Source organism: Tamandua tetradactyla, chromosome 9 (genome assembly GCF_023851605.1).
Source record: "Tamandua tetradactyla isolate mTamTet1 chromosome 9, mTamTet1.pri, whole genome shotgun sequence".
Classification (NCBI taxonomy): Eukaryota; Metazoa; Chordata; class Mammalia; order Pilosa; family Myrmecophagidae; genus Tamandua; species Tamandua tetradactyla.
In genome coordinates, this window is record NC_135335.1 from 25554527 (window position 1) to 25568811 (window position 14285).

A 14285-nucleotide genomic window follows, 5' to 3' on the forward strand; every position below is an offset into this window, starting at 1 on the left:
AAGAACTGCACAGGATGGTGGAGGACATTCTCACAATGGAAGGAAGACTGCTCCCTTAATGCCTCCCACCCCTCTGCCCTGGAGACGGTGGTAGGTGCTTTAGGGTTGTAAAGAAGAAGAGTTACCCCAGTACTCCTGGCAATGATGGGAGTTATATGAGTTGAGTGCTTGTGAGTCCAGGAGGAGCCAAACCTCTGAGCGCCTCATCAGCAACTCAGTACTCTCTGTGGGTCAGCCTCCCTCTCCACGTGACTAGGACTCTACCATTTCTCACTCTCTTTCCTTGCCTCAAAGCTCCTGCTTACTTGTGGTTTCTTATTCCTCATCACTCTATTCATTTATTTGCCCATAATATATATTATTGAACACCTGCCCCTGGAAACAGGGATAAAGCAGTAAAACCTGCCCTCATGGGAGGAGACAGGACATCAGCAGAGAAAATAAAATCTGTCAGGTGGTGGTAGCAGGGGAAAGGAACAGAGAGCAATAGTGGGCTGTGTGCTGTTATTTAAGTTGGTTAGGAAAGGCCTCTATAATACGGTTAACTCTGGAATAGAGATGGCAAGGATATGAGGGGGCCAGCTGTTGGGATGCCTGGGGAAAGGGTTTTCCAGGCAAAAGGCACAGTGAGCACAAAGGTGTCATGCAGCACAGCACAGAGGCCTTTGGGCTGGGAGCACAGTGAGCTGGGGAGGATAATGAGAATGAGCTAACAGAGCTGGTCATAGGGGAGTGATGACACGTTAGAACACACAGGATCTTGGGGGTCAGTTTTATGACTTTGGCTTTGACTATGAGAGAGATGGGAAGCCACTGGAGGGTTCTGAGTAGAGAAGGGGCATGATCTGCTTTCCATTTTGGATGATCACTCTGGCTGCTGCAGGAGAAGAGACTAGGCTGGGGAAAAGATGGAAGCAGAGAGACCAACTAGAACTTTATTTGCAAGTCCAGAAGAAGGATCGGGGTGGCTTGGATGGATATATACAAGTAGGTAGTCAGAAGTGGTCATACTCTGGCTCTATTTTAAATGTAAAGCTGTCAGGTTTTGGTGACAGATCAGATGTGAGATGTGAGAGAAAAACAGAAGTCAGGAAAACTTCAGTTTTTTAACTTGAGCAATGGGCGGAATGGAGGTGATGGTTTATAGACTCGGTCTCTCCATGCTTCCTAGTTCTTTTTCCTGAAAGAAAGGGATTTGTTGGCTCAGCTTGGATTTGTGCAACAATCCAACTCTGTACCAGGAATAAAGTCATTGATACAAATATGGCTGTCTATGTCTAGGCAAACAAGAGGGGTTGGGGGTGAGGCAGCTTCCGTAAAGGAGTTGAGTAAAAGGTACCATCCCCAGCACAGTATCTTGGCTACTAACTCCTTTTCACTTCATCTCTTGCTACCTCGCCCACCTCCCAGCCCTGAAAATCCAGCCCCATTTTATCTGGTATATTTCTGTGCTTTCATGTCTTTGCTGCCATTGTTCACTCAACCCAGGCCACCTTCCTTTGTCTATTTCTGTCATACTTGCTGTACCTCAGCTGGGAACTCTGTGGGGTGGAAACAGGACAAGGAAAGTCAGAATAGGTAAGGTCTGGGAGAAACAACTGAAGCAAGGGGTAGGCCCTACTTGTGCTTGGGTGGACGGGTGAGGGTGCTTATGACAGATAACTTTCTGAGGACTTTAGGCATGTTCTTGGGCCCTCAGGATAATTCCAAGCAGAAATCAGCATCCCAGGAGGGACACAGCATGAAGCATGTAAACTTACAGCATGTAAGCAGTTCAGTTCCATATAAAGGAGACCACAAATAGAATAGAAGGTGAGTACCTGGTGGGACTCAATTAAAAGGCCCTGGTTCTGCAAAGACACAAACGGACATTTGCACACCAATGTTTATAGCAGCGTTATTTACAATTGCAAAGAGATGGAAACAGCCCAAATGTCCATCAACAGACGAGTGGCTAAACAAACTGTGGTATATACATATGATGGAATATTATGCAGCTTTAAGACAGGATAAACTTATGAAGCATGTAATAACATGGATGGACCTAGAGAACATTATGCTGAGTGAGTCTAGCCAAAAACTAAAAGACAAATACTGTATGGTCCCACTGATGTGAATGGACATTAGAGAATAAACTTGGAATATGTCATTGGTAACAGAGTTCAGCATGAGTTAGAAACAGGGTAAGATAATGGGTAATTGGAGCTGAAGGGATACAGACTGTGCAGCAGGACTAGATACAAAAACTCTAAAATGGACAACACAATAATACCTAATTGTAAAGTAATCATGTTAAAACACTGAATGAAGCTGCATCTGAGCTATAGGTTTTTTTTGTTGTTGTTGTTGTTTTGTTTTTTGTTTGTTTTTGTCTGTCTGGTTGTTTTTTTTTTGTTTTTACTATTATTATTACTTTTATTTTTTTTCTCTATATTAACATTCTATATCTTTTTCTGTTGTGTTGCTAGTTCTTCTAAACCGATGCAAATGTACTAAGAAACGATGATCATGCATCTATGTGATGATGTTAAGAATTACTGATTGCATATGTAGAATGGTATGATTTCTAAATGTTGGGTTAATTTCTTTTTTTTCTTTTTTCTGTTAATTAATAAAAAAAATTAATTAAAAAAAATTCAGCCTGGAGAAAGAAAAAAAAAAAAAAAGGCCCTGGTTCCCAATTTGATGGATTGGGCAGGGTGGGCTTCTCAGAGTGGGGGGCACTGGGGGCCAGGCAGCCTGCTATATATACAGGGGGTGGACATTCACTGGGCTGCCCTGTCCCAACCCAATACCCTGATAACTTCCAGGAATGTACGTACGGGACATGAGGCAACAATCAGGAGTTCTGTCATGCTGTAGTTTTATCGGATCTCTAGATTGGGATGCACATTTTCCAGGGAGTGCAAGGTAACCCATTTGGGTGTAGGAAAAGAACCTTAGAACTTCTATTTCTCTATATTCCAATATGATATTTTTTTCTATTTTATGTTTCATCAGGTTCACAATATCTTGGTCCAGTAGTAGGTTTAAAGAATCTGTAAAAAGGTAAATATACATATATTAGGAATGCATGTTCAAAAGTCTTTTTACGTTTGGTAGGGTGTACAAGCAAAGAAATTTGAAGACTACTCTTCTAGGACACTGTTGGTCAGGAGAAGCTGCAGAGGTCAGGGTGAAGGACCCATGGACCCACAGTGCTGCCATTTACAGAGCTGAGGAGTAACAAGGAGGCACAGGTGGGGATAGGAGAGAGAAGGGCTAAGCTTGATTGGAGTCTTATGCTCATTTGTTAGGGGCCCTGCATATCCCTTGAGATGCCATGATGTGGGTGAGGCTGAGCAAATTGGCTTGGGTAAAGAAAGGCCTCTGGGATTCTGGTGGAAAAGTGTTGGAGGGACACTGCCCTCAGTCAAGGGGAGGGAATCACTCTTTAGTCTGTCTCCAGATTCTGCCTGCAGCCTTCCAAACAACCTTGGGGCTCAAAGCTTCAAGAACCTTTCAAATGGGAGGAGCCAGGATGGAAGCAAAGCTGGGGAGGCTTCCAGCCCGACGAGAAGGTTTCTGGGTGTAGAAACCAGGTGGAGGCTGTGGCCTCCATGTTGGAAACAGTGTGGAAAGGCTAGGGCTGGAAAGTGGCTGAGGGGAAGGAGAGGGGACCCCTTCCAGATAGCTCCAGTTCAGAGGGTACAATCCTGGACAGTTACCCATCTTCTCCCCAAACAGGGACAGAGACACAGGACTATACTCACAGATCCTCTCATTCACACTGGACACTGGGGCACAGGAAGATTAAGTGTGACTGAAAAGACAAACAGTTCTCCTGCCATCCTACCTGAGACCCAGCCAGGGACATATAGGCCCACACAGATATACAACAGTTGATATATATACAGGAAGCTACAGACGGACCGACCGACTGACCGACCTAACAGCCCACGCGCCCTCTCTGGGATACACTTGAATCACATCACGGGACTCACCAGTCCCAGCTACTGCTCGCTGGGCCCGGGAATTCTCAGGGCACAGTGGACGCGACAGCGACGACTGGTGAGTAACGGTTCTCTCATGGTCTCCACTGGGTAGGGGAAGTAAGTGCTCCAGGAAGCAAAGGGGCAGCGAGGAATGTCGTGGGCTGCAGTCTCGCGGGATGAAATTGCGGCTGTGCTGACGAGTAAGTGGGGGCGTGGCGGGAGGGGCCAGGACAGCGCACAACACATGCCTTCGCGAGCAGAAGGCCTCGCGTTCTGAGAGCTTGCACCCCAAATCCGGGTGTGGATGGAGTGGCGGGTACTGCACAGTTAGCCTGGTCTAGATGCATACCTCCAAGTTTTTATGAGCATTCGGAAAGTAACTCGTTGCCTCAAGGACGGGGTTGGGAAGGGTGGCTACTGAGGGGACAGGCTCCTCTGGGCTCCTGCATGAGCTCAGCTGCTGCTGAGGGCGTCTTGGCAAAGCGGTTCAGGAGGGTCACGGTGGGGGGTGCAACTGAGAGGATCATTGAGGGAGTTATTAGGGGTTAGTGCGGGGGAGGGGGGGAAGGGCGGGGCGGGAGGCTCGTCCCAAAGACAGGGATAGACAAACGCGGAGCCATGGGGAGTGCATACAAAATTTTATTATTATTATTATTAGTTATCATTTATTTCTCATGTGCACAAAAAAGAAAGAAAGGAAAGGAGGAAAGAAAAAGAATTAAAACGAACCAACGCGCCGAAAGTGGTCCAGGAGACTGGAACTGACGGGGGACCTTTCGAGGGTTCAGCCCTGTCCTGGCCCCGGGACCCGCGCTGGGCGCCGGCAGTTCCCTTAAACTACTCTCCATTTTTTTCAAATAAAAACGCTCTAAGGAGAGAGAGATCTGGGCGAGGACTCCAAGCCTTTTCGGATTTCTTCAAGGATTTTTATTTATTTATCTTCACTTTTATTAACTTTGTTTCTGTTATTTCCAGTCGTCACGATCCACGGATGAGGAGACATGCAAGGCTCACCACCACTACCAAGCAACTACGCGGCAGGGTGTCCCGGCCGCCGGCCGCCGGCCGCCCAGAGCATGGGGCCCCGGCAGCGAGGAGGGCGAGCCCGGGGGCGGGGGCCACCATCTCTATCTAGCCTACCAGGGCAGGGCGGCCGGGGCAGGGCTGGGAAAGCGAGTCAAGGAAGGGACAGAGGCAGAGAGACAAGAGAGATGGACGGAGAGACACGGAGATGGAGAGAGGGAGAGATGCACAGGAGATATGAAGAGAGGGGAGATACAGGGAGAAGAGAGATACAGAGGAGAGAGCGAAAACACGGAATTCCAGAGAAATAGCCAACAACGCAGAGGCGAGAGGAGTCCACAGGACCATGTTCATCATTTTGCATAGAGAATTCTTTTCTTTCATAATTTTTTTTGGGGGGGTAATATAAAAATGCCCCCCTCCCCCAGGACGTGCTGTACTTTAGTGGGCGTGTAGCTATGTCCCCCCCTCCCCCCAACGAGCGGCGACTCTCACAGCATAGACAGTGGGGCGAATCTACAGGCAGGGCGGCGGGGACTTTACCGGGTGGGGCGGGGCGGGTGCGGGGCTATATACACGAGGGTTCACCTTCACACGACACGCACCGTCTTTCTACAAAACAGCAGCCGGTTCGGTTTTCGTTTTTTTTTTTCCTTTTTGCAAAGACCATCATACTAAATAAACAGACTTTTTGTGGTTCTGTTCAGTTCCTGCTGGAGGAGGAGGCTGGTAGTGGGGGCGGGCGCCCCTCCCTTCCCACTTCCACACCGCGGCAGCTCATAAGTGGCTCCTACCACCGGCAGATGGAGAGTCCGTGGAGGTGGGGCGGGCATCAAGTAACTGCTCGGAAGACCCATGCTCACGGCCTATGGACTGGTTCCGGGGCGGGCCTGGGACAGCCTCCAGTGGGGCGGCAGGTTAGGAAGGAGGAATGCAGGTCATCGAGGGGTGGAAAATGCACGGGACGGAGGGGAAGCTGAGAGGCCAGCAGATTAAAGAGACGCTGAGGTAGGGGCAAGGAGGGGCTGAGAGTCGGATCCCCTTGCAGGAGGGGCCCACGCCCAGGGGAACTAGGCAGGCCAGGCGGAGTGGGAAGACTCAAGAGTAGGGCTTGGTCCATGCGGGCTGCTGGGGCCTGCGTTCCTTGCTTCCCAACTTTGGAAAAACCTGACGTCCCCAAGCCCCTTCCCTATAGCCCGACCCCTACGACCTCATTCCGCCTTCCAGGGCAGGCAACCCTGAAGGCCGGGACAGTCTGGCCGCCTCACGGGGAGAGGACTTTTTCCCCGAGGGTTCGACAGGGGGCTGTTCTTCCTTCGGCAGAAAATCGTTTTGTCCTTACTTTCCTTTGCCCAGTCCCTGATGCGAAGCCTCCCGGCGTCCGAGCGTCTGAGGTGGGCTCCGCCTGGGCTGGGCCGCGCTGCAGGCCACACTGATTGTGTGTCACAGAAACGTGTTCGGTGTGTGCAGCGGTGGGCCCGTTCTGGGGTCGACTCGGGCGAGACCGGGGCCCCCTCGCAGCGCCGCAGCACACGGGGAGGGATGGCAGATGGGGATGGGCCGGCGGGCGTGGGCCTGAGGGTCCCGCCGGCGGCTCCGCACGTCAGGTCGTCCTGTCCGGCTTTGGACGGGGTGACGTGAAGGGCTGCGGGGTCCTGGGATGGGGTAGGGATGGGGCTGGGGCGGCGGCCGGGAGGCCTCGCGTCGCGGCCGTCCTCCCTCCCTCCGGGGTGGGTGGTGAGACCGGGACGATGTGGAGGCCGAAGCTGTTGGCCAGAAGCTTGATGTGGTCCCCGCGGTAACTAGTGGCGGTCCTAGGCAGCGGCGGCAGGGGCGGAGCCCCGGGGGGCGGCACTATAATAATAAGGGGAACCTGGACGTTAACACAGGAGAAGAATGGGCTGGGTGAGAGGACAAACAGGAGAACAAAAAAGGGAAGAAAAGCAACGAAAAGACCTCCTAGGGCTGGGGTCTAGTGAGATCTGGGCGGGGAGACCTTGGCTGCGGAGCGGGTTTGTCCCCGAGTATAGCTGCGTCCACCCGGCTAGCGAGGAACCTGCGCTGTGCGCTCCGCCGCCCAGCCGCGGACAACCCAGGGGGGCTGAGGGCGAGGAAGGCACAGGGGCTTCCAGCGGCCTGGAAGTCGAGGAGGGGGCAGGAGGCGCGGGCGTCCTCCCGGGATCCGGCGCCTCAGTACTGCACTATCGAGCCTGCCCCGCCGGCTCCCGGGAGGTCCGATCGTGGCACTGCGAACCCGCGTCCGGAAGCTGCAGGGCCGAGCATGCGGGCGAATCGCTGAGCCGCCGGCCAGCCGGGTAGCATACTCACTTAGTAAGGTGGGGTTGCTGAATCTCTAAGCTTCGTTGTAGGCCGTGTACTGGGGGTGACTGTACGGGTTGCCAGAGAACTCTCTCCCTGCAGGGGATAGGGATGGGGATCAGACACGCAAGCCGGGACCCACACGACGAGCTGGCGCGCTACCTCCCCCAGCCTAAGGCACAGGTGTTGAGGGCGTGCGGACTGGGCGGAGGCGGGAGACCCTGAAGGAGGCCAGAAGCCCCCAGGCGCCTTACACACCCGCGTGACGCCACCTGCGGGTCTGGGCCGTCCCAGCGCCAGGATGCACCCGCTGCTACCCCGCCAAGGCGCTGGGGGACTCCCAGGGAAGGTTCGTTCTGAGGCGGGGCACGCTCACCCCGCCGAGCGGGGGCCAAGGGCCTGTTTAGCCTAGAGACTCTGGCTAGGAGCCACTGAACGATAGGGCAGAAGCGGGGGGGAAATGGCGAAAAGCCCTCGGGCCACTTTGTCCTAGGAAGTCCCCAAAGTGGCATCTCAGCTTGGTGCCAAGGCAGGGGGTGGGGGCTCTGTTGGGAAACACCTCCCTCCCGCCTTTTCCTCGAGAGGCCGGATACGTGGGCCACACGGCAGGGGAAGGAGGCGGTAGGAAGCCGGTGGACTGCCCGCCGATCCGCGAGCGGTGAGCGCAGCGCCCCGTAGGCTGGGAGACGTCGGAAACCGCCTCCCTCCCACCGCAGGAGAAAGCCCAGACCTCCGGGTTTCCCCTCGCCCTTTCTCCTGTGTGATGACCCCAGACTGTTTACAGTGATCCCTAACCGCGGGTTAAGTAGAGGAGAAAAGGCCCCTCTCTGAGAGGGAGCTGAGGTGGGGGTGGGGAATGCAGCCACTGGAAAGCCTGTGTGCAGCAGGATAATGAGCTTCTGAGCTCAACTGTGACCAAGAGGAACTGAGCTATCTCCTTCCCCATAGCTAATGAAAAGTGTAATTTCCTCATCAGCACTAGATTCTGTTTAACGACTTCCCCTTTGCCACCATGAGCTCTCTGCGGCTCCCCTCATACCCACCTCCCTGCAGACTCCCCACCCCCACCTCCCCACACTTCCCTCATCCCCATTTCTCCAAGATGTTCTTCAGCCTCTGCTTGCTTGGGGCACTCACCGCTGGGACCTTCCTGGAAGAATCTCCCTGCTCTACCCTCTTCTACCCTCCACATCTGCTCCCCTTCCTCCAAATCTGAACAGGAATCTCCTTACCCGACCTTCCCAGCTCTCCTTGCCCAGTTTGTCTGATTCAGTCCCTCTTCTATCACACCGTGCCCAAACTCACTCTTTGTCATACCCCACACCCTGCACCTGAGCTTTGCTTACCCCGGGTTGACCCTGGATGAATGGGCAAGGGAGGGAGCCAGTCAACCTTGGCTATGTCTCTAGTGTCCTTTCCTTTCTCCCCCCAGGAGAGTTGAGCTTCCGGGAAAGGGTACTTGGAGCATGGCTAAAGGGAGTGGGTCACAGGCCCAGCAAATCTTACTCTCTTTAAGGTAAGAGTTTTCTTGGTGTCTAAGCAATAAGAGCTTCAACTCTCTTTAGCTACAAGCTCTGTTCCCAATCCAGGGTGAGGGGTCAGGAATAGCAGAAGCTCCAGCTGCAGCCACCAGACCTTAAATACTGCCTCTGCCTTTCTGCTCCACAAGGCATCTCCATCTCCTCATGGGTTGGAGCCCAGGGGGCAATGAGGACCAGGGTCCCTCAGAGGAGGTGTGGGTGCCATAGCTTGTCTCTCAGAAGCCACAGTCTCTCTGGCTCCTGCCATAGCCTATTTATCCTCTGTCCCTCTTTCCTTCCTCTCTCCAGGGTGCAGTCATTTCTCAACACAGGTCTTCCTTTGTGGGTTGGTGTGGTCCAGGGTGGCTTTGTCTGAGTGACTGACATGCCCTTGGAAATGGTTCCTGGCTCCAAGTTTCCATGGAAACCAGGACAGGCCTTCCAAGCAGTGTCAGCTAGCTAGGGTGGGCTGGGGCACTGAGAGCAGAGCTGAGGCTGAGTGGTTCTGGGGCACAGGCTTGGGTGGGTGGTCACTGTGGAGGGGCCATCACACACAGTGGGGGAAATACACATAGAGGTGTGCACTTCCATAGGCTCCTTCCCTGATTGCTCATGAGGGTGTATGAGGGACCAACTAGAGCCTCTAGGGAGAAAGGGACAGATGAGAGATGTTCGCTCTCCCCCCACCCCCAGCATCAGACTACAGACTACTCAGCAGCTCATTCACAATTTAGTTACCCCCACCTAGATTAGGCAGCTGCAGCATTGTCACCTACCAGGCACCATTCCTCCCAGGGTGGAGGTGGGATAGCTTCCCTCACCTGTGGGGGGCATGTGAGGGGGTAACCAGGCAGAGTGCTGCTCACCATGTCACGACCTGGAAAAACACAAAGGGGAAGGGATGAGACCTTTAAGTGTGGGGCCTGCGTCTGCTCATACCAGGGCTACTCCATGGAAAGGAAACTTAGCGGTATGCAGACATGTGGGGTGCATTTCCAGCCCTGCATCTGAACTAGCAGGTCCAGGTGTGCCTTTTCATGTGTCTAAGCTTGTTAACTAAATGCCTATCCCTGTGATCAGCTGGTTGTATTCACCTCTGTGCTGTGTAGCTTTTTGTGTCTCTCTTTGTGTGCATTTTTGTATGTGTCTGCCTTTGCCTGTATTTCTTTGCCTCCCAAACCCAGATGGAGATGGGAGGGAGATGACCTGGTTTTGCTCCTCCTTCCCAGCAAGACAGTTGGCTGTGGTCTCTCCAGTAGCCAAATGGACCTTTATCATTTTGCTTACCTCACTCCTCCCTAACATCCCAACTTTCCTTCAGGTTTTGAGGACACCCCACCACCAACCCTGCAGAGGCTGATGAGTATTCCTTGTCCTCTCCAAGTGGAGCTGTGGGTGCTGGGCCTGGCAGGGGTGGAGAGCAGGGTTCCAACCAGTGTGTTGTTTTGCTGTTGGTGTTTATGGCATTTAAATGATAACAAACCATCCCTGAAGCAAATCCAGAGCTTTCAACCAAAAGTGCAAGTGGATTAAATCAAGTTCCAAAGACCAAAATCTGCTCTCCCCACCAGCTGCTGGGCTACTGTCCCTGGAGGCCTGTTTTAGCTAAAACCTGGAGGGTGGGTGGCAGGGCTTCCCTTAGCAGTGTCCTAGAGTGGAGGCAAAGTGAGTCAGTATCAGGGATGCTGACCAGAGACACTCATAATCCATGGACATCTCTGGAATACAGCTGCACCTGACTGGCCTCCCTTTTTTGCCTGTGCCTTCCATCGCTATGAAGGTCACCACCTCCTTTTTCTATTTAGCAGGCTCCAAACTGTAATGACAATGATGTGCCCCCTTCACACTTCCACATCCTAGAGACTACTTTTTTGTCCTCTCCTGCCTCTCCTGGTTCCATTTATCCTCTCCAGGTTCCCCTTATCTTCCTCTCCAGCCAGTGCCACTCTAACACTCTAGTGCTTCTGTAAAACCCTGGGCTGCCTTATCCTCTCTCTCCATAGTTCAGTCCCCAGGAAGGCAAAGAATGGCTAGAGGAAGTCACAAAATTATGCATATCTGGCCCAATTCATTTTCTGTTCAACTGGTCCCTTGTCTTCATCCTCCCAATGGCTATTCCAAAGCACCCCCTCTCCCTTAACCACTCTCCCCTTGAAAACCACCTACTTTCCTGAGATGTGTGAGCTTCCTCACCCCTACCTTAACCTGTCAGATTCATCCTTCCCTAAGTATTTGGAGCCACAGCTCAGGCTCTTGCTTTTCCAGCTGCTTGCTGAATATTTTTACCAGTTGTCCCATTGTCACCACAAATCAAATAAGAATAAAAGTTGATTCATCCCACCCCCAATCAGTTCTCCTGACCTTCTTGTAGACCATCAAAACAAAAAACGTGGAGTCCTTGACACAGCCTTTCTCCTTGCCTCTAATCTGAAATCAGTCACCAAGTGTTGTCAGTTCTCCTTTGCGATGTCTGTTCAATCTGTCCCATCTCCACCAGCTCCATAGCCACAACAGTTGTTTACTATTATTATTTGTGTTTTCTGCCTTCTGATTCTTACCTATCCAGTCTATCCAGAATGTGGCTGTTTTGCCAGTTCTCATGAAACATTGTTTTCATCACCATTGATTCTGTAGCCTGAAATTTGATTTTAAACTCTGCCAGGCTTTCAAAGTCTTCCAGGTATTCTCCCCACCCAACTCTCCCTAGTTATTTTTACTGGTTCCCTCTATACTTTTGCACCTGCTATTTTCTTCTTCCCTTACTCATAGTTTTCTTCTTTTAGCTCAGGCCCCCAAGCCCACCCATTCTACCCATCAGGGAAATTTCTCTCATAAACTTCTATAGCATCTGTGCCCCATTATATAATATTCATAGTGCATCAGCCCTGCTGTTTCATATCATGGCTTGCTTCCTCAAGTATATTATAAGCAACCTGAGGACAAAGCCCTGTCTATGCTCTGTCTTGCATAGTTCAGAACACAGTTGATGTTCAATGAATAATCAGTGATTAATTAATTCTCTGTCACCCTATTGTACTTACAGCCAATTCCATATGAGTTGGCTCATTACTGTTTTCTAATTATTTCATACGTGTTGGTCTCTTCTAAAAAGGTAAAAACTGGGATAAAATATAAATATTTTAATTTGCTTTTTTTCTAATAATGTTTAAGCAATGGATTATTAATTCTTATAAAATGACAAAAGATTTGCAGTGAGGGATTCATACTGTGACTTGACTTTATTATGCAATAGAATGATTTTCCTCTATATTTGCCCAATGTATTACAGTTCCTAAAACTAGAATAAATAGCACAGTGCAACTGTCAGATAAGAGATCACTTCCAACTCCCAAAGAGAAGAAAGAACCTGTGTTTGCTTTGAGGTATTTTTTTTTAATTGAATTCTAGTGTCAATAAAAGATACAGTCTTCTTGATCATCTCTCAGTGGAGTAGACCTGAAATGGTTAATGACAATATCTATGGATTCCTAGAGAGTTTAATAGTAAGGCACTTATTGGTCAAAAAAGGCCCAGGACAGAAGAGAGTGAAGAAAGATGTAGATATATTTCTGAAGCTAGAAATATATAGAAACTCAATTCCTCCTGGTCCTGTGATCTTAATATCTACAAAGAAACCAGAAAAAGTGGTATGCTTCTTTCTTAATAAACAGGAACTTAAAAGCATCTGAATTCTGATTTTTAGCTGCATAGTTTCCACAATCTGTCACACATGAATTCCTTGTAATTTAACTTTTAGTGACAAAGTCCCCTACCTAGCTTCAGGAGAGAGTATTACAGGAAAGGTTTTTCCAGCTAACTTGGAGGCATACCTATTACAATGTTTGTTTCCACTGGCTTTCTGTCTTGGAAAATGCTAAGTCCAATTTTAGAAACTTTTGCACACTGCTAGTCACCCAGAGAGCTGTTGGTTGAAAGGTACATTTTGAAATTATATTTTAAAAACTGAATTTGTAAAGTGTCATTCAAGCATTTTTAAAATATGGAAAAAGAGGTCCATGATAAGGAAAAAACAAGCTTCCTAGTATTTAATATAAGGCTCCTAGCATGCTGTAGTTTCCGTATAATCAGCATCACCACAAAGAGGTGCCTGGTCAGGACCCCTGAGCCAACAAAGGTGCAAGCTACTGCATACAAAGCGCTCTCAATGGCTTCATTAGTACACAGGTAACACCTAAAGAGCAGGAAAAATTCACCAAACTCTTGCCAGAGCCATATATTCTTCTGGAACACCATTGTCAATAATGGGAAACACATACTGCAGGAAGTTTTCAAATGACTAAGACCATCGTACCATTTGCCCAGCAGCATTCTTTGAGCAAGCCTCTTTCAGAGGCAGAATAGGAATGGGTAATGGACTCTGTGCAAGAAAAAATCAACAAAGTGCTGGGTCATGCAGGGTTACAGATGCATGGACAAACAGGAATGGAGATGGACCCTAAAACTGTAAGATAGCGCAGCCACCTTGTTAAAACAACAAGCAAAAGCAAGGAAACAAGTGAAAACAGCTACACTGTAGAATACATCAGTTATAAAATATGTGCCATCGAACAGAAGACAGGAAGCACTAAACTATTTTCTTTGCTCACATATTTTTAGAAGAAGATGGGCATTTCGTATTGGATCCTTGGTTCCTAAACTCTAAAGTTTTATAGAGGGACAAGTATTCACGATCATGAGACAACTTTGTTTTAAAAGTGAGAAAATGTAGACACAGCCAGGTGTAATGGCTTTCCTGAGACTACATAGCTAGTAAATGATAAAGCCAAAATTGTTTTAATGATAATATAAAGCTAGACAGTCCCAAGAAGATCCAAAAGAAATGAAAATAAGTCACCCAACAAGCAAAATCTCATATTGTCACTGCTGTCATTAAGATAAGGCAGGAGAAAAAGGACAAAAAGAGTAAAATATGGACACTGAAACTCTAATAAAACTCCATGGGGTGGAGTATTAATCTCCTGTGAGAGGTTTTCTAAAAACAAAGAGGCTCTTCAAGAAACAGTAGTAGTTGAGAATCTTAAAATACCCAGAAGTGTTAGAAGACTGTACTTGATGAGGATGTCCTCACAGTTCAACTGCAGAAATCCCCGAAGATTCAAAAGCCAATTTCTGCAGCAATCACTACATCTGATTCAGAGACAGTGCACGTTTGTCCGACATTCCTTACCAAATGAGCCAGATCAAACAAACTGTTTTGGAGAATCTAAGTGCAGTTCCTCTTACAAGTACAGAGAAAAGAAAAGCAAAAGACTTTATTAAGAAATTGGTAATTTTCACTCATCAGATAATTCATACTACTTTAACTGTCAGGTTTAAGAACTGTTTTTTCTAAATGCACTTGGAATAGCCAGCCAGCATTCATTGAGGATCTACTATATGCCAGGCACTGTTCTAAATATTTTATATCCATTGTCACATTTAATCTCAC

The 14285-nt window shown here is 49.3% G+C and overlaps 1 long non-coding RNA gene and 1 pseudogene across 3 annotated transcripts in view; one reads left to right on the plus strand and one right to left on the minus strand.

Moving 5' to 3' along the window:
* Positions 1 to 618: 618 nt before the first annotated feature.
* On the plus strand, positions 619 to 5015 carry LOC143646009 (uncharacterized). Of its 2 annotated transcripts, XR_013157219.1 has the most exons (5): positions 619 to 987; positions 1700 to 1812; positions 3103 to 3239; positions 4087 to 4174; positions 4950 to 4998. It is a non-coding gene; the product is annotated as an uncharacterized LOC143646009 (long non-coding RNA). The 2 variants fall into 2 exon arrangements; XR_013157220.1 differs by lacking the exon at positions 4087 to 4174 and having other exon boundaries at positions 4950 to 5015.
* A 630-nt stretch (positions 5016 to 5645) lies between these two features.
* Positions 5646 to 14285, minus strand: part of LOC143646847 (paired box protein Pax-2-like) — a 50856-nt pseudogene continuing 42216 nt past the window's right edge. Inside the window, exons 5-7 of the transcript XR_013157666.1 lie at positions 9613 to 9713; positions 7326 to 7412; positions 5646 to 6851 (exon numbers count right to left, since the gene is read on the minus strand). The product of XR_013157666.1 is annotated as a paired box protein Pax-2-like (transcript). The remainder of the gene's footprint in view (positions 6852 to 7325; positions 7413 to 9612; positions 9714 to 14285) is intronic.